The 19,836-nt window shown below is 44.0% G+C and overlaps 1 long non-coding RNA gene across 1 annotated transcript in view; it reads right to left on the reverse strand.

Annotated features, from left to right (window-relative positions):
- Positions 1-19,836, reverse strand: part of LOC120402161 — a 44,047-nt gene that overhangs the window by 19,082 nt on the left and 5,129 nt on the right. The window contains exons 4-5 of the long non-coding RNA XR_005597027.1: positions 2,488-2,592; positions 579-702 (exon numbers count right to left, since the gene is read on the reverse strand). This is a non-coding gene — a long non-coding RNA (uncharacterized LOC120402161). The remainder of the gene's footprint in view (positions 1-578; positions 703-2,487; positions 2,593-19,836) is intronic.

The following is a 19,836-nucleotide window of genomic DNA, read 5'->3' on the forward strand; positions in this document are numbered from 1 at the left end:
GTCTTGATCAGAGCAGGCCCATCCTTGTAGTCCCACCCTCTCCTAGCTGGGACTTCTGCATCCTGCAAGTCCATCAATGGAGGCTTATCCCTGCACAGTTTCCAGTTCCTTGTAATTCTCTTCCCCCAAAAGGCTTCTGCCTTGGAGTTCTGGAAAATTGTCACCTGTCCTCTTCACAGGCCCTCTGCCTGGGCACTAACGAGAGACTCTCTCTCTGAACTTTTGGGGCAGGGGAGGGTCTCTCTCTTGAATGACCACAGGCTGCCCTTTTACCTGCCAGCAGGCCCGGTTTAGATGCATGCTTCTGTCACATGACCCTTGTATTTATTCCCATCATACAGGGAGATGGGCTAAACCTGACAAAAGGTGCAGCTGTGCCCCAGTCTTTTAATGGACCAGCTCACCCTGTGACAGGAACATACTGCAGCTTGCTCTGACCTGTGATATTTTTAGTTGCACTTAAATATTAGTCATGTATAGATCTTCAAGCACAATAAAGAGGACAGTTAAATTTTACATAAAATAAAAACTCAGCATCACCACTTCCATTTGAATAGTTCAGATATTAAAAATCCTACTTTGTTGAGTTCTGCTCGTAGAGCATCGTTGGCTTGCTGCAAGTCCTGGTTTATCTGGTCGCACGGCAGATCCCCTGTCAGTAAGTCATGTAGCTGATGAAACACTTCTTAGAAATGTAGAAGACTGGGGGGGGGCGGGGTAGGAGAGAGAAACACACTCTAGTTACATGTTTCTTGTCAAGTTACTATAACTATTAACACTGGAAAACGTGGGGGAGGGACTGTAAATTGCCTCTTTAAAAAGTTACTAATTACACTAAAGCGCTCTCTGACAGAAGCAAAAAGAGTTTAAAACCCATTTTTAAGTAAAGCATAAATTCTGTTATGGCCACTAATGGCCATGACTCACTTTGGCCAATCAGAGTAGCCTACTTCATCTGCTACACCAAGACAGGTGGATCAAAAAAATACTAGCAAATAATGGAATGAAGCTTATATATCGATTCAAAAGTAGATCTCCATAACAACATTGAGCATTACAACTAAGCAACCAGACTAATCCCCAATAATCATGATCCTTTGGGGTGCGGGAATTCCTTCTTTGCTATGATTACATGTTTAGCTTATTGCTGTCAAAATGTTTTTCATGAGGAAAATGCCTTAGTTATTTTCAATTTGACTTAACACATGACTGGGCAGCAACAGAAGTTTGGTAGAGGGGCATTGACTCCTCCCGCCTCAGGTCTGGGGGAGCAGAACTTCACTAATGCACACCTCCTAAGATCCTTAGGAATCTAGCCCATCTCCTGCAACTATTAGGAGATGCAAAGTAGATATCCATCTGGGTATAATTCGTTTTGAGGCTTCTTCCAGGCCCGACGGTCCTTATGGTTGGGGCTCTACATGAATTTGAGAGGGGTTTTATATGAGGGAATAGGGCTATGAGGGGCACGGGACTTTTAGTCGGGGGTGTTGGGGTTGGTAAGGAAAAGAGAGGGCTGAGTGGGGGAGCAGAAAGCAGAGGAAGATAGGGAGGGAAAGCACTAGTGGCGTCTCCTGGCAACAAACCTCTCTGCCAAACTTCTCTTGGCAGCAGCTGCAGGACTCCTCTAACAAATCATAGCAGGTTTGTCAGCTGGAGAAGGTAGTGAAGTGCTAGTGCTTCCCCTCAGCTTTCTCCTAAGCACCCTCCTATCCTCCAGCAAGACACCTGCTCCATCCCATGTCCTCAAGCTCCCCCACAGCCTGTTCCCACTCTCATTGCCAGCCAGAGACCCATCCTATGAAGTCCCCACCCTCTTGGATCCCAGTGATCCATTTCCCCAAATCTTTATGTCTCCCACCCCCTTATTATACCCAGCCTCTCTGCCCTCAGACCCTTTCCAAAGGCCCACTCCTACCCTGGCTTGGCCTGCCAGGAGCAGAAGAATGCAGGCGGGAGGGTCAAACTCAGGAAGAAGTGAGCAAATTATTAGCAAAATGTTCAAACTTTTTCTGATTTTATTTTTGTCATCGAACTATAAATTAGAGGTGAACACATTGGTAGCCTGCCTGCCCAGCCTACCTTGAAGAAATACGGATTCACTTCCTCTTACCAAGTTATAACCACCAGACTACTATTATCACCAGCTAGGGAACATGGCTTTAGTCAACTTAATTCGTGGTAGGCCAGTAAATTGTTTCACTAACAAATACAGATCCATTCAAGGAACTGAGAGGGCGTGGGACCAGCAGGGCCCCATGTACTGGCGCATAAGCACAGGGCTCCAGAGGTTGCCAAAGCTGGCCCTGGGGGTACCATTACGGGGAAAAAATTCTGACAGCGTGCATGTGGGCGCACACACATCAAATATGGAATCGTCAGCGTTTTTTCTTCTACATGGACAAATACTCAATGAACAACTTGTTCGCTCTGGTAATAGCAGTCTGGAGGCAACTTTAAACTTGTGAAAAATGGGTCTTGTCTTACCTTTTCCTTTTCTTTTATTTTCTGTTCTAAGGACCGACGATTATTTTCGACAAATTGTCTCTGATGACTCAGTAGGTCGTCCATTTTTTGCTCCAACATTTCACGCTATACAAAGTTTAATCATAAATCACAGTGATGCAAGGGTAATATTTATTATTTGTACTACAATAGCAATCCCGCCCCCGCAATCAGGATTGAAATCCCACTTTAGTAGGCAGTGTTTAAAAAAACAACAACAAAAAACGACATACATACGAGGAAGTCATGGTCTCTGCCCCAAAACTCCTTACAGTGTTCCATGACTTAGTGAACACTCACACAGGTATCCCATACCAAACTGAGAACAGATTACACTTGGCTAGAAGACAAGTGTGTGCTAAAGTTTTAATAAGTGTTTAGGCACAGGAGATAAATTCAATGCAACTTTAAATTTACAGAGAATCAGCACATTGATTGATCAGAAAAAAATTACTGAACTATTTTGAACATATTTACTAATATAATCTGCAATTCAATCGGATTTCAAACTCATGTAAAGAAGCTAGACTATAATAAGAAAAGCTCTCAACAGTCACAGCTAGAGGTTATGGTGACAGCTATGCCAGTAACTCAGGTAATTTACAAGTAGCATCACTGTGACATCAGAAGCAGCAACCAATCAATCTTTCCTCTGCACTTTGCTATCAGTCAGTGAAGTGGAGAGGGCCTATTCACAGGTCAAAAGTTCTCATCGTTAACTTACTTGAACATCTGTATACAAACATGGTAATAACCCTGGATTGACTCATTGTCCCTGGCCTCAACCTACTCGCAGCCAAGACCTTCTCTCAATGGGGTCCTCACAGAGGTAGCAAAGAACAGCCATTACCGTACCTCTGCAGAGGCAAATTCTTAACCCCCATTCATATGATGGTATAATCTTCAGCATCCCGTATATAGGATGTAGGAAGCAGCAGCATTTTCTAACATTCTTAAGTAGGCAGCAGAATGTGCATGCATAGATAAAATCCTGACAGCAAAGAGTAGGTGACAACCATCACACTTACAGAAGACATATGTGGTGGTGCCTTTCCCCACGGCAACATAACTTCTTTAATCTAAGTGTGTATGGAGGGGCAGAAAGGGGATGGGAAAAGAGTTAAGCTAAAGAGAAATATGAAGAATCGTGGAATCCATGACTTGCATGAGCTACAATGTTCTACCCAATGCACACGGAAATTGTGGAGCTGCAACAATTGGCAGAGGCCAAAACATTCAGCTGGACTAACTTCCCCATGTTAAATAGGGTGAAAAGCCAATGATTTTCAAAGAAGGAGACAGTGGTGCTGTTAAAACGTCTTTTATGACACTTTCAAATGGCTTTAGGATATATAAAATATCTGTGTTTCTTAGATATTTGTTATCGTTATTCACTCTACCGCAATAACAATACTGCATTGCTGGCTGCCTCATTAGAGAGCTGGCCTGCTATTTGTTCAGTCTATCAGAGCAACTTATCCATAAAGGAAAACTTTTCAAGGTGCAGATCTTCCCACAGCACACACCCACGTAACTGGTATTAAAAAAATTTAAAAAAAATGAAAAGGTAGGGGAAAAAGGAACCAATCACTAATCCCAAAAGTCATAGAGCAGCAGATGATCCACTAGTTTCCATGGTTCTCCTGCTACGTTGTCCAGTATATCAATGCAGTGGCTGACCCACTAAACCAAACAACCACTTCATGCAGTGGCAAGGAAGCTCCTGCAGAGAAAGGAAGTGCTGTGCAGGCTGCTGAAATCTTGCCCACCCTATCCCATATAGCAAAGTGTAGGCCTCTTCATGGATATGGAAAGATGGGGCCAAATAAGGATTTGCCTCTTAATGAAAGGCTGGGTTTGACTGGCTTTATTTCTTTACTCTTATCAGTGTACACCTGTTTGGCATCTGTTTTAGCTAGCAAAAAAAAAATCCATTTTATATGATTAACACACGTTTGCTCCACTAATGCAAATTATTTCAACGTTTCAATTATATCAGAACTATAGCCACAGAAATTTCTTGGCTTCCTTGCACTGAATACAAGAGGGCCTTTTCCCCCTTGATTCTTCTGCAGCAAAACAGAGAGGTCTTGGAAGGACCCAAGATCTTGCATTCTGAGCACTTTAAAACTCTTCAGTAAGGTGTGTGAATTCTTTCCTGTCATGGAAGGGATCCAGAGGTACCACCAGAATTTAGAGGGTCCAAAGGATAGAGAAAAATCTGTCCTGGATCATGCAGGTCTGTGACTCTAAGTGGACAGCACTGTTCTCTTTTCTTGTTTATGTACCAGCCTCACAGACTGCAATACAGTTCTACTAATAGGCTTTATTAACTTCTGCCTGTGCTGGTGCTGCATAAGCAAAAGTACGAGATGTTTTAGCTCATATAAAGCTATTTAAATCTTTTAAGGGCATAGGGAAATGGTGGACTTAAATATACAGTAGAACCTCAGAGTTACCAACTCGGGAATGGACGTTGTTCGTAACTCTGAACAAAACATGATGGTTGTTCTTTCAAAAGTTTACAACTGAACATTGTCTTAACATAGCTTTCCAACTTAACTATGCAGAAGAAAAAATGCTGCTTTCCCTTCATTTTTTAGTAATTTAACACAGTACAGTGCTGTATTTGCCTTTTTTAGCCGGGGGTGGGGTGGGGTAGAAGGGATGTGTCTCTGCTGCTGCCTAATTATGTTCTTCCGGTTCCAAACGAGATTTGTGTGGTTGACTGATCAGTTTGTATCTCTGGTGTTTGTAACTCTAAAGCTCAACTGTAAATTATGGAGCCACCATTAGCAAGCACATACATAGTTAAGCTTTGTTGGAGAACTGTGTAATGAATTGTGTTAGTGAAATGTGTACTAAGTAATGTTAGAGAAATTATTATATACAATTCTGGAAGAAAATAGGAATGTTTGCTTTTTGTATGTAGTTCTGCTGCTTGAGATTGTCAGATTTTGCTGAAACAGTCTGTAAATCAGAAAATTGGTTTTTGTGTCTCATCTATAAAGTTCTTGACCAAGCAGATAGCAGGGTAGAGAAGAGAGCTGTTAGCTTTCAGTAAGTCAGGTACAATCCCTCATCCCCCCACCCATCCATCCAATCAGCTAACAAGTTTTTTTTTTAATCACAATATTAATAAAATTCACTGCTTGTTCTCTCACCTTATTCTTGGCTTTGATTATTTCAATGACAGAAGACCCCAAACTCTTCATATATTCCATAGTTACTAAAAGCTCTCAACAGTCACATCTAGAGGTTATGGTGACAGAGCTATGCCAGTTACTCAGGTGATTTACAAATAGCATCATTGTGACATCAGAAGTACCAACCAATCAATCTTTCCTGTGCAATTTGCTCAGTAACTCAGGTGATTCATAAGTAGCATCATTGTGACATCAGAAGTGGCAACCAATCAATCTTTCCTCTGCACTTTGCTATCAGTCAGTGAAGTGGAGAGGGCCTATTCACAGGTCAAAAGTTCTCATTGTTAAATTACTTGAACATTTGTATACAAACATGGTAATAACCCTGGATTGACTCAATGTCCCTGGCCTCAACCTACTCCCAGCCAAGACCTTTTCTCAATGGGGTCCTCACAGAGGTAGCAAACAACCGCCATTACCGTACCTCTGCAGAGGCAAATTCTTAACCCCCATTCACATGATGGTATAACCTTCAGCATCCTGTATATAGGATGTAGAAAGCAGCAGAATTTTCTAACAAGCAGCAAAATTGTACAAGTCAGGTACAATCCTCATCCCCCACCTGCCTATTCAACCAGCTAACAAGTAAAAACTCAAGGCCACAGAAACAGATGAGTACGAAGAATAAAAATTGCAGTTGTAATATAAGTACAACTGCATGCAGCCAGGGAGTGTGACAGCAAGGAATAGCTGCGATGGGAACTACACAGATATAAGTAAGTTTTAGCAGGATAAGCAAAAAATGTATTAATCTGGGTTAGTTATTGTGATTTATGCAGGCGAATCTTTTAATCAGGGCCGGCTCAAAACCCAGCACGCCACGCACGCGGCCGGGCGGCATTTTCCCAGGAGGGCGGCAGGCGGGTCCGGCGGACCTTCCGCAGTCATGCCTGCGGGAGGTCCACCGGAGCCGCCAGACCAGCAGACCTCCCGCAGGCATGACTGCGGAGGGGGCGCTCGTCCCGCGGCTCAGGTGGACCTCCCGCAGGCATGACTGCGGAGGGTCTGCTGGTCCCAAGGCTCGGGTAGACCTCCCGCAGGCATGACTGCGGACGGTTCCCTGGTCCCGCGGCTCGGGTGGACTTCCCGCAGGCATGCCTGCGGAAGCTCCATTGGAGCCGCGGGACCAGCGCACCCTCCGCAGGCACGTCCCCCGGAGCCGCGGGACCAGCGTCCGGCAGCGCGCCCCCTGCGGCATGCCGCCCTGCTTGGGGCGGCCGGATTACTAGAGCCGCCCCTGCTTTTAATTAGGGGGTTAGAGTAGAATATATATGGATAAAGACACAGATGAGGTAGCTTCCTCTACTGAGTCTGCGCAAAGTTACAGAACAGAGGATTAAAAAATAGATGATTGACATAATAGTGGAGAAGAGACAGAGGAAAAATAGCCAAGCATAGCAGAGATTTGAGAAGAGTCACCCTGTCCCCAAGAAAGATAACTTGAGCACTTTCTTGTCTTGCCTTATCTTTTTTTGCATGTTTATGTAATTCATACGTGATAGTAGCATTGTCTAAAAACATATATAATAAAGGCTAAAATAAATTGTTTAAGCCTAAATTGAAGTGGATTTGGTTTTCACCCAACAGGTTGACGTTTGCATTTAAAGTGGAACTAAAAATCCCGGTTTCACAGTATAATAAATGAATCTACTTTCCAAGTTCAGCAGAGTTACACTTTAGATTACATTAATTTTTTGCATAAAATAGTTTCTTACTTTGCCAGAGACATTTTTTTTTAAAAAATCACAATATTAATAAAATTCACTGCTTGTTCTCTCACCTTATTCTTGGCTTTGATTATTTCAATGACAGAAGACCCCAAACTCTTCATGTATTCCCTAGTTACTAAAAAGCTCTCAACAGTCTCAACAGAGGTGATGGTGACAGAGCTATACCAGTAACTCAGGTGATTTACAAGTAGCATCATTGTGACATCAGAAGAACCAACCAATCAAACTTTCCTGTGCAATTTGCTCAGTAACTCAGGTGATTCATAAGTAGCATCATTGTGACATCAGAAGTAGCAACCAATCAATCTTTCCTCTGCACTTTGCTATCAGTCAGTGAAGTGGAGAGGGCCTATTCACAGGTCAAAAGTTCTCATTGTTAACTTACTTGAACATCTGTATACAAACATGGTAATAACCCTGGATTGACTCATTGTCCCTGGCCTCAACCTACTCCCAGCCAAGACCTTCTCTCAATGGGGTCCTTACAGAGGCAGCAAAGAACAGCCATTACCGTACCTCTGCAGAGGCAAATTCTTAACCCCCATTCATATTGTTGGTGTCACTAGGCCTAAGTAAACCAAAGTTGTGACTACAGGCCTGAGTGAACCAGAGGTCTTCCATGCTGTGAACTTTAACCAGCCTAAGATGCTAACAGACAGCAAGCAAAATGGGTAACTGTCAGCTGTTTCAGCTTGCAGATGCAGGAGTTTGAAGGGGAGGATGGGGGGAGGGGGGAGAAAAATCAGAAAGAGTTAGTGATGTGAAGGCCAGATATAAACATGAGGATGAGAACTATTCTAACACGTTGAAATGTAATGCCTAATGTAACTGCTGTTGGGAAGGGAGGGGGGCGCCGAAAAACCGAACAAAAGGCTTACACAAACAAGGGGGTATAAATGCTGGGATCCCGCCTGCGCGCAGCTCTGCAGGATTTGAGAATGGTTTTTCTCCCTGGCACCTTATTTGGGCTCAAATAAACCTGGTTTTTGCTTCTCCACCCTGGTGTGATAATTAGTGCTACGCACACCGGGCAACGAACCTGCTGTTGCTCCGCCTCGGGCTCTTTGAGCCGGCAACAATATGATGGTATAATCTTCAGCATCCTGTATATAGGATGTAGGAAGCAGCAGAATTTTCTAACAAGCAGCAGCATTTTCTAATATTCTTAAGTAGGCAGCAGAATCTGCATGCATAGATAAAATCCCTGACTGCAAAGAGTAGGTGACAACCATCACACTTACAGAAGACATATGTGGTGGTGCCTTTCCCACAGCAACATAACTTCTTTAATCTAAGTGTGTATGGAGGGGCAGAAAGGGGATGGGAAAAGAGTTAAGCTAAAGAGAAATATGAAGAATCGTGGAATCCATGACTTGCATGAGTTATAATGTTCTACCCAATACACACGGAAACTGTGGAGCTGCAGCAATTGGCAGAGGCCAAAACATTCAGCTGGACTAACTTCCCCATGTTCTCAGGCATTCCTGCACCCCTCAGAGTTTCTCCACTAATCTCAACTCAGAGTGCCTGCAAAGTTCAGTAGCTCCACCAGAACCTCCAGTTCTCCTGGTAACCACAGAACCTGAGGGACCCCTATCATACTTCTAAGGACTACAATGTTCCCCGTTTCTTAGCTCCCCCATTGTTCTCTGCATAACACCGGGAGCTCTCTGCCAGCTTTCTTTCTTTGCATGGGAAAGATTTCAAAATGTCTTAAAGAAATTATCAAGAAAATCCCCAGGCAGAAACCAAACAAAACAAATCATTAAACTCTGTGAGTAAAGTTGACAGTACATGTAAGTTTGTTTTTTTTAAAATTCGTAATGCTGCAGTTATGAAAAACAAACAAAATGAAGCATTAGAAACCAAGGTAATTCAGAGTTAAGATCAAAATAAAAGACAGCCTAACGTTTGAAAAGTAGGCAAGATCAGGGCCGGCTCCAGGCACCAGTGTAGCAAGCAGGTGCCTGGGCAGCCAATGAAGAGAGGGGTGGCACGTGCAGCAGTTCGGCGGCAATTCGGCAGTGGGGCCGTCACTCCCTCTTGGAGCGAAGGACCTGCTGCCGAATTGCCGCCATAGAAGAAGCGGCGGTAGAGCTGCCACCAATCGCGAATGCGGCTTCTTTTTATTATTATTTTTTGCTGCTTGGGGCGGCAAAAATGCTAGAGCCGGCCTTGGTTCAGATGCAAGTCTGTGACAACTGTCAGTAGGAACACAGCATGTGTCCAAAAGACACTTTGTCCGGACATAAGATAAGCATAAGCTGGGTCTGCAAAAAAGCTTGGAGTTCTCCATCCTTCTCTTTGAGGAGATCTTAGTCTGGAATCATCTCTGGACTCTTCCGTGCCCTGTACCTTTTTCACAGAAAGCTTCTTGTCCGACATGCCAGATTTTGAAAGAGGATGTTGCTGATGAGGCCCAGGAAGCGAGGGACCCAGTACTAGCACTCTAAGGAGCAGAGAAGGCATTTACAGGATGGTTATCTGACCCAGGCCCTGAAGCTACTCTCATTGCTTTACCCATTAAGTACATCTGGAGCAGGGCTTCTCTAGATTTGCAGGTCCTGCAAGTGAAGGACTTGCAAATATGTATTTTGTCTGGGGGAATGTTCCTGGAAAATGCCAAACATTACAGGCTATAGTGCCCGTGTTTGATGGGCAGTATGTAAATCCAGGGGACTTAAAAGAAGCCATCCTGACACCAGAAAGAAATAGCTATTCTGGTTAAAAAACCAAAATGCCAATGAGCAACCACTAGCTATCTCTATCTACACGCTGCACAGATTTAAAAAGAGCCAGGTATTTTGTTAGCACTGCTCACTGCCCATGTTCATCTCAAAGCCAGGAGGCATGAGAGGAACTGAGTGGTGGCTGGCCTGCTCCACCCTTTTATGCCCTCGGTGCAGGATATGAGGATGCTCAAGGTGCATGAGACTCTGAACATGGGTGAGTGGGGTGCATTGCACACCGTCAGCAAACTGTGGAAATGGATAACCACTCGAAGGGAAAAAAGTTGCAAAGGGACAACAGTGGTCTGTTCATTAAACCAATAATACACTGGCTTTTACAAATTGTCCTGGAGCCAGTACAAAAAGCCCTTGATCAAAACACCAGTTCAGTATGGAGATCTTATCTCGCAAACTCTTATGTGAAGGACTTGAAAACGGCACATTTTCCAGGAAGAAAGATTAGAGGCTAGAGTCACTGAAAAGGCAGAGTTGAGGTTGTTTGAGAGCCTGAATTATACATTTCCAAATTGATAAATGTTGGGTTGCAATTTACGTTTAACTTAACTTTGAATTTCCCGTATTTTTAATACTTGTTATTTTTAATTACTACAAATTTATTGTAAGGCACTCTCATCCTTGACTCGAGTTTACCCAAGTATTGAGCCTGCGATAGTTTAGAATCCAAGTAACTTTCCCCTGAATTTATGGCAGTTTAGGCTGAAAATATTAAACTATATGACAGTGTCCCTTTAAGGTCACAATTGGCCACCAGGTGTCAATCTTCCTCTATGGAATATTATTGGTAGGGGCCTACGGTCCATTTTGGTCAATTTTACGGTCATAGGCTTTTAAAAACCATAAATGTCATGATTTCAGCTATTTAAATCTGAAATGCCACAGTGTTGTAATTGTAGGGGTCCTGATCCAAAAAGGTATTGTGTGTGTGGGCGGGGGGGTGTCACAAAGTTACTGTGGAGGGGTGGGGGTTGTGGTGCTGCTACCCTTACCACTGTGCTGCTGGTGTTGACGGCGCCGCCTTTAAGCTGGGAGGCCGGAGAGTGGCAGCTGCTAGCTGGAAGCCCAGCTCTGAAGGCAGCACAGAAGTAAGGACCCTCAATTTGAGAAACACTGGTCTCCCCCATGAAATCTGTATAGAATAGGATAAAAGTACACAAAAGACCAGATTTCATGGTCCGTTTGGACAGAAGCCGTGGCCCGCGCCTGCTGGGGATAGAGAACTCCAGGGCTGTGGGCGCCGGTGCTCTCTGTCCCCGGTAGGCACGGAGCCGCGGCTTCTCTCCCCTGCTCAGGCACTAGGCACTAGGCAGAGCACATCAATGAACCGCATTGGGGACCACAGACTTAAACTGACCAGCTTGAAACCCGCTATAGCGCGACCCTGCATTTATCGCCATGGAATTTTTTGGACCCCAAACATCGCGTTATAACGGGGTTTCACTGTACTTACAGTATTAGTACTTTAAAGCAGCCTACACATTCTAATTAGACACTTGATAAGATGCAAATTAGAAAAAAACTATTTAAAAACTGCTTATCAGGTTAAATATGTAGCAATATAAAAACATTTTAAAAATCTATTATCAAATTGGAAAAATTGAAAGGCCTTTAAAAGTCTGGTTGGCACAATTTATATTTATTTTTTGAACTTGGATAGTGGCTGTAGATCAGTTTCACTTTGTTTTTACTAGCTTCATTTTCTGATTCTTATGCATTGGCACAACACTGCAGTGTTTAGGCCACAAATTTTGCAGAGGTTCTTTGTCAGGGGTTCTCAAACTGGGGGTTGCAACCCCTTAGGGGGTCGTGAGGCTATGATGTGGGGGAGTCTCAAGCTGTCAGCCTTCACCGCAAACCCTGCTTTGCCTCCAGCATTTATAATGGTGTTAAATATATTTTAAAGTGTTTTTAATTTATATGGGGGTTGGGGGACTTGCTATGTGAAAGGGTCACCAGTACCAAAGCTTGAGAATCACTGCTCTTTGTTTATAAGAACTACCTCCACTGGAATTTTCTAAAACATTATTAAAACATTTCTATTTGGTCTTAAGTTTTGAAAAAGCTGCTTCTGAAGAAAAGCTATTAGAAACCTATATTTGGGGCCAAATTTAACCCAATAGTGTTCATTTAACTTATTCAATGCATGTCTCCCTTTTTGGAAGGGGCCTTTTGTAAATATCATATAGGGTCTTTTTTTTCACATCACTAAAACCACTTATCTAAAAATCAAAACTGTTTTTTTCATGATACACGTGTGTGTGTTTGGGGAGGCTCAGAATCTATAGTTTCTTTTCCACAGACTTCAATGGAATTTTGCACATGAAGAACAGTAGTCATCAATTTCAGATTATTAGCATGTGAAATGAATGATCTGATCATTCTTTTATGAGGACCTATTCCACTGGTACTCTATCTGCGAACAAACAGATGGCAGCCAATGGCAGTTGAGAATTTTCCTTTTTTCGGTCACTGACCCTTCTCCCTGCCCCATCCCCTTCTTCCCCCCCCCCAACACCCCCCAAAAAACCCCAGACAAACTAACAAACAAACAAACCAACCAACCAACCCTTCAGGCTTCCAAAGCTGAAACTTCATCTTAGGTTTGCAATTAACTTTACAATGTGACCGTGCACATAAACTAAGCCTTGAATGAAAACTCTTCCCTTTTAAACTAACAGTAAGCAAAGGGTGAGTGTTTGAATTGAGATAACTGTCCTGCAGAACAGCATTACCATTTAAAAATGATCTTTTTCAAAGACCACTTGCCAATGATTTTGGCTTAATTGGATTAAAGCAGAAATCTAAGAAAGGAGACCCATCCATTCACTGAAAAAAAATGGAGGATACAGACACTGTCCCAAACACTTCCAACAAGGTAACAAAATTTACTGACAGAAAATCTGAAGACCAAAGACAGAATGGCAGAGCAGAAGACATGAAATGGCCTTAAGTCACCTGTCACCTTATCTGCTGAAGATAAGGTTCTTCCTATAGTGTTTATTAAATGTTTACAAAGACTTCCAAGTGGGTATCCTGCACAGCTGCACTGACACTAGGGCTACACTACAGCTTAAGTCGACATAAGGTTTGTTGCTCAGTTGTGTGAAATTAGTCACCCACCTGAGCGACATAACTTACACAGAGTTAAGCGTCGGTGTGGACAGCACTGTGTCGACAGGAGACATAGCTGCCACCGCTTGCGAGGCCGGATGAATTAAGCCAACGGAGACCTCTAGACCTCTATCCCATCGGCTTAGAGTGGCTACACTAGAGAGCTTAAGCTCAGAAGACTTCTCAGTTGAAGAAGCTCCAGATGCTCATTCTACTATGGTTCTAGTTTAAGCAGGCAAGGATCTCCCTGAAAAATGACTTCTTGATAGAACAGATTACTCTACAGAACCTGCCAAAGAATTTTTTCATACTGGAAAAACTTTATAAACCAAGAAAATAATTAATAAACATGTATATAGGGTTTTTTACCCAGAGATCTCCAAAAGTCTTACACGTTGAGTAGGTATTTTACTCCCCTTTTATATATAAAACAGTCTTCAATGAAGTCCTTAAACACAGAGGGTTTTAATTCTCTTTAAAAAAAATAAGATGTTCTTATTTACAAAGTAGATTTAAAGTCATAACTACACTTGCAAGATACCTTGGTTCTGTGTTTTTAACTGCTCGATGACGGAAGAATTACCACCATTGTTCAGGGAAATCTGTCTTCTTTGATCTTAAGCCACTGTGACTAGGAATTGCCTCCTATCCCCATGGAAAATGGGATGAAGTAAAAACCTCTCTTTAAAGGGTTTCTTGACTGCTGGATGAAGGACAGCTGTGTGTCTTTTCTTGTTGCCACGAGAACACTGATGAAGAAGCCTGATGCCGAGCAATCTTTCTGTGACTCTTAGTACTTTGAGGATGAGAATGATTTATTTTCTATTTAAAAAGAGTGGGGGAAAGCATATCTACCTTTACATAGCTGACAATTCATAAGAGAATTAATTCACTTCTGTATGATGGAAATAAGATAGGGCAATTGGTCAAGCTGTCAGTTGCAATTTTGGATAACAGAGTCCGCGACACAGATCGTCCATCAGCACAAAGTACTATATGATTTACACCAGTCTGCTTTTATACCCCCAGCAGTCAACTGACTGGAATACTTTGCTGATTAACATCACAGGCAGCTGAAGAGGGTTGGGGGAGTACTATCTGCAGTTCAGATATATCTAAGCTGGCCAGCATCTCAATGGCAAGAAGTTTGACCTGTGGTTCCTTATATTTAGTATATCAAGTTTTTTGTTTTGTTTTTTAAGAGAGGCATCCTATCAGTTAACATTGAGGTACCTTCCCTGCACATTCCTCACGATCAGATCGGTTTTGTCAAGCTAGCTGTTGACAGGCATAATATTCATTTTTGTATTTCGTTCTAGACTTACTGTGCATTAGAACGGATCCTCATTTGTGTTCTGTGGACAAATATAGCTACATTTTAGACTGTGGGCTCTAGTCATCTCCAAATGTGTGGTGATCCCATTAGCAAGAATTCTACATGTAAATCATTCCACACACAAGAGAGAGACACTCATTTATTTGCACTTACTTTTACAAAATCCCTGGACTCAAAAAACATGCTTTGGCTCTAATATCAGATATTTTTCTTTCCCTAAACCTCTGACTGCCAGAAGCCGGGACTGGATGACAGGGGAGGGATCACTCAATAAATTGCCCTGTTCTGTTCATTCCCTCTGAAGCATCTGCCACCATCCAGAAGCCAGGATAATGGGCTAGATGGACCATTGGCCCTACTGGATCAGACCATTCTGTTCTAAAAATACAAAAAAGCTGCTATTGGTACTTACTGAACTTGGTTTTCCAATATGTCTAACATTTGAATGGGGTTTTTGACTAAAGCACTAAGGGCCCCAATACTGCTCCCCAAAATTCACAAGAATGTAATCCCTGACATCAGTAGTGGAGCAGCTTCCCCCCTCCAGTAAAGCAGGGCTTCAAAACAGCCAAGCGAAGCTGATTGAGGAAGCAGCCACAGCTGTGGTTAACCCAATCAGGGCCCAGCTGGCCCTGATAAGAGGCCTGTGAGCCAGCACCTGAAGGACTCTCTCTTCAGCCCTGGAGGGAGAGGGGTGAGCTGTCTGCAAGCAAGGTACCCGAAGCAGAGCAGAGCTGGGGAAAAGGGCAAGGGAGCTGGGGAGCTCTAGCCTTGCAACTCCCAGGCTGCGGGTCTTGATGGAGGTCTATGGAGGTACTGGTGCTGCAGAGGGCAGCCCAGGAATAGGCAGAGGCAGCTGGTCCTAACCCTGGCCAATGATGAGTGGCCATTACAGATCGCGGTCTGCCCCAGTGAGTGGGGGCAAGAGGATGACTGGCAGTAGCCACTGAGGCAAGGTGGTTTTAGAGGGTTGGGAGCTCCTGGGAGGAGACCCAGAGAGAGTGGGGTATTGCTGGGGCAGAACCCTGAGGAAAAGGGCACCGGGGTCTGGGAGGGACATGGGGCCTGAGGCTGGCGAGACATCCGCCGGCAGAGAGCGCTCAAAGGCTGGAAAGAGACGAACAGCAGGAGGTGCCACAGCGGTGAGTCTTCGCCTCGCTACAGAGCGCTATCAGTCTTTAAAAGTGCTACAAAGGAAGCACCTACTGAAAAACAGTAATGGGAATATTCCTGGATATTTACACTGAGTTTATCGTGTAAATCAACTTCTAAATTTACTAGAAAGTGATTGTACACGTATTTCATTAATTTTGTTTGTAGGTTTTCAGTACACGTTTCCTAAAAAAAGATGTAAGCATGTTGAAGTAGTATAAATATTCTTAAGGTGGTAAAACAACTGTGCCCAAGTTGAGTAGGTTAGGGTTTTTGTTTGTTTTGCTTTTAAAACAGAAAACATAAGAGATCATTTTCAGATTTTAAATGCAAAAACATATACATTCCATATAAATTCTATCCCTCGTGATAACTAAGTATTGAGAAATTCTCAGTCGTGTGATTATTTACATGAAAACAATATGTTTAAAAAGTCCTTTTTGTGTATTCTAATTAGTACTAACTTTTCAAAAATGCTGTCAGGAAATTAACCATACCCCCTGCTTACTCTTCTTAAATCTACACTTTAATCTCAATGGTATGAACAATGAGCACATTTAATGTTACCACTTTCCCTGAAAAATCATATGGCTAATTTTGAAGAACTGCACCTTTCTCCATGTCACACATTAAATGAGATTCTAATGCTGAGATACTCTAGCCCCATACTTTAATCTGGATATTTCTCAGCTTTTTTCTTTCTTCAACTTCTTTATTGTATTGTTCTTGGAGTTCTTCAAACTTAAAACCTACAAATTGACAGTGAATATTTGCTAATAATCTGCCTCATTTCATACATAATCTTTCCCTTTCCATTTCTTATGCCTAATATTAGACAAGGGTGATAAAAGCAACAGCCCTCATTAATCTCTAGTGATATATTAAGACAACAACTCAACAGGAGTTCTTCTAAAACCGAACCGTTCAGAGACTGAAAACTGAGATCTGGAACTCAGTGCCACAATGAAATTGCAACCACTAGACTGAGGGACCAATACCAGGGGTACAAATGTATATTGTAATATCTCCTGAATGAAGAATTTTTTCCCGTCGCTCCCCTGGCATTAACATTCATTTGTAGCGTGAATTAAAAATCAGGCATTAAGGTTCAAAGGAGCTTCAAAAGAAAAATCAGTGGGAGTTGGACACCTAACTTCTTGCTAATGGGACTCACCACACATTTGAAAATCTCAGCCTAAAGTCACATCTTGCTTCTCTCCACTTTAACTCCTACATAACTGTAGCAGCCACTTTCTCAAGGAACACCATAGCCAGAGTGCTTTGCCTCTTCCAAAAGCATCTGAAATCTCAGCTTTCAAATGAGAACAAGGACTGGGGATCTCCAACTCCAGCTAGGTAGCCAAATGCAAGTTTTTGGCAGTACCTTCTTTTGGTGTCCATGAAATCTGAGTGTTTTTGTTTTATATTGTAGAGTCTGAATTTCACAACCCTAAACTCAAGCAAATTGTGTGATGGTACCTTGTCACTGGTATTAGGCCTAAATAAAATGTAACCCAAAGCCAGTTGTGTCAACCTGAACAAAGTCAGGCTAACACCCTAACAGAGGTTTATGGGTAATTCATAAGTGGAAAGTCCCAGGGAGTTACAGGTCTGTCTCTCACAAAGTTAAGCAACCATGAGATAAGAAAGGGACTGTATTCCTAGCATGGTACCAAACGTACTGAGGTAGAAACAATTCGTTTAAAGAACTCATAAGAAGCCAAGTTTCCAAACTTCCAAACTCCCTGTGCAGTACTCCCTGTTTCTGTTCTATGTCTATTCCTAACAATTACATTTTAGATTGATTAGTGATTGTTAAAGTATCATAAATCATGTAAAACATTTAATCTTGTAGAACATAAAAATGAATGTATGGTAACAGTTTCTAGTTTCAAAAGAAGGAGTGACTACTTAACTAGGTAATTGCAATTATGATGATGCGTGGAACTGTCTATATAAACCTAGGTTATTTTGTAAAGAGGTTAGCTGGTTCTCTTTGGAGATGAGCTCGCTCTCTATTGTCGTGTGCACTCTTCAATAAAGAGCATTATATTTGAACTTTGCTGGTGTTGCCTGTCTCTCGCGGTCAGACAACGAACTTTGCCGTTTGGGGTACCAGAGTCCCCAACACTGGTAAGCATTTCCAACTCTGAGCACTTACTACTAAATCCCTCAAGCCCCCGATTCACCAGCCGGCAAAACTGAATTTCAATTATTTTGAATGAAAATTTTACCTGAATATTTTGTTATAGAACATAATTAGTTAGGATGTATGTGTGTTCATGGGCGCCAACTTATATGGGCTCTTGGAGCTAAAGCCCCAGGAATATTCATAATCAGGGGCTCTGCTCCACCAATATTTGGAGCTAGATTTTTTCCCCCTCCCCGTAGCTTCCCTGCCTGAATGTAAAGAGAGCGCACAGCGCGTCTCTCTCTCCTTTGCTGCTGCTGCCGTAGCCTAAGGGCTGCAGCATTAGCATAAGAGGAATGCTAACTGCTGCTGAAGCACTCAGGAGGGGGAGGGGAGGTGAGGGGGCCTCCCCTCCCCTCCCCTCCCCTCCCCTCTCCTCTCCTGCCCCTACCTGGAGGAGACACAAACGGGCCAGGAGACACACATCACTCACCTTAGCAGCTGTTGGGGCTTCCGTGAGTGTTTGACCCTATGATTTTTTATTATGTTTGAGTGTTTGACCCTATGATTCCCCCCCTGCCCCAGCCCCAGTCCCAGCCCCTACTCCTACCCCCAGTGAGGCACAGCAGGCTGCACAGGGGAGGCAGGAAGCCACATGTGAAGGCAATGCCCCCTCCCCCAGCACCCACCAACCCACCCGCCACAGGAGGGATGGGAGACGGAGGCTTCCTAGACCTGAGCAGCTAGGGCTTAGGTGAATTTTATGACACCTTGCTCCCCCGTCCCATAGCCAGCCACCACCCTGCCTACCCCACTTCTGCCCCATGCTGGGCAAGGGGCAGCCCCATCCACAGTGAAGTTATGGTGAGGGGCAGCAACATGGAAGGCCACCTATGCCCCCCCCCAGTACCCATCATAGGGGAGGGGAGTGAGCTTTCTGGACCTGAGAGGGGCCCTAGGAGCATGTGCAGAGTGTGTGTGCCGTGGGGGGCAGGAGGGGTCCCTCCCCTGGAGCTTGCTGCTGCCAGTGGTGGTGATGGGGAGTCCTCTCTGGCCCTAGCCCTGGGGCAGCCTGTCTGCACCCCAAGTTCCTCATCCTCAGCCCTGCCTCACCCCAAAGCCTGCACCCCCAGCACCGAGCACGCTCCTGCACTGTGAACCCCTCATCCCCAGCCCCACCCCAGAACCCTCACCTGAGGGTAAAAACATGCAACTTAAATTTGGTGGTCAGTTTGGAGTATCATTGTATTTAGCACAATATTTGATTATTTTACACCCTTCAAAGTATGTAACTGGTCATATACAGGTGTTTTCTCTGAATACTGTCTGTGTGCCTCAGTTTCCCCAATGCATTTCTTAAGGCTCTAGATGGTGGGATAAGGGGGTGTGATTGTTGTAAAGCCCTAGAGGGCCAGTGTGATGCCGTCTTCACAGAGAATGGCTGCAACCCTGCCTCCAGGCAACTGATGGCCTGGGCCACTCTCCTGCAAGGTGCCAACTGAAGGTGTTGGAGAACAAAGAGATCAGGTGGCCTCCTAATGCCTGGAAAAGAGACAAAGGCCAGAGGAGGGAGTGTCAGTGCCTGTGCAGACTTCCGGGAAGCGCATGGTGTGGAAGGGGATGCTGGGATGCTTTGGAACAACTCCATACAAAGCCAGTCAGGACTCTGGGGGCATGGGCGGCGAGTTCTATGGGCCCGTGGAGCCCAGGCCCCACCAATAATCCTAAAGGTGCGCCCAGCTCCAGCAATGTTTGGGCCCCAGGCCCTGTGCTTTGGGGGGGGTCCCTGCGTTGCAATGCCAGGCGCTCTCACTGCAGCAGCAGCTCCCGGCAGAGGCCCCAGCAGCGACTGGGCTCACAGCCCATTGGCCGGGAACCCCAGCCAATGGGAGCTGCCGGGGGCGGTGCCGGAGCTGCC

Source organism: Mauremys reevesii, linkage group 3, assembly GCF_016161935.1.
Source record: "Mauremys reevesii isolate NIE-2019 linkage group 3, ASM1616193v1, whole genome shotgun sequence".
Classification (NCBI taxonomy): Eukaryota; Metazoa; Chordata; order Testudines; family Geoemydidae; genus Mauremys; species Mauremys reevesii.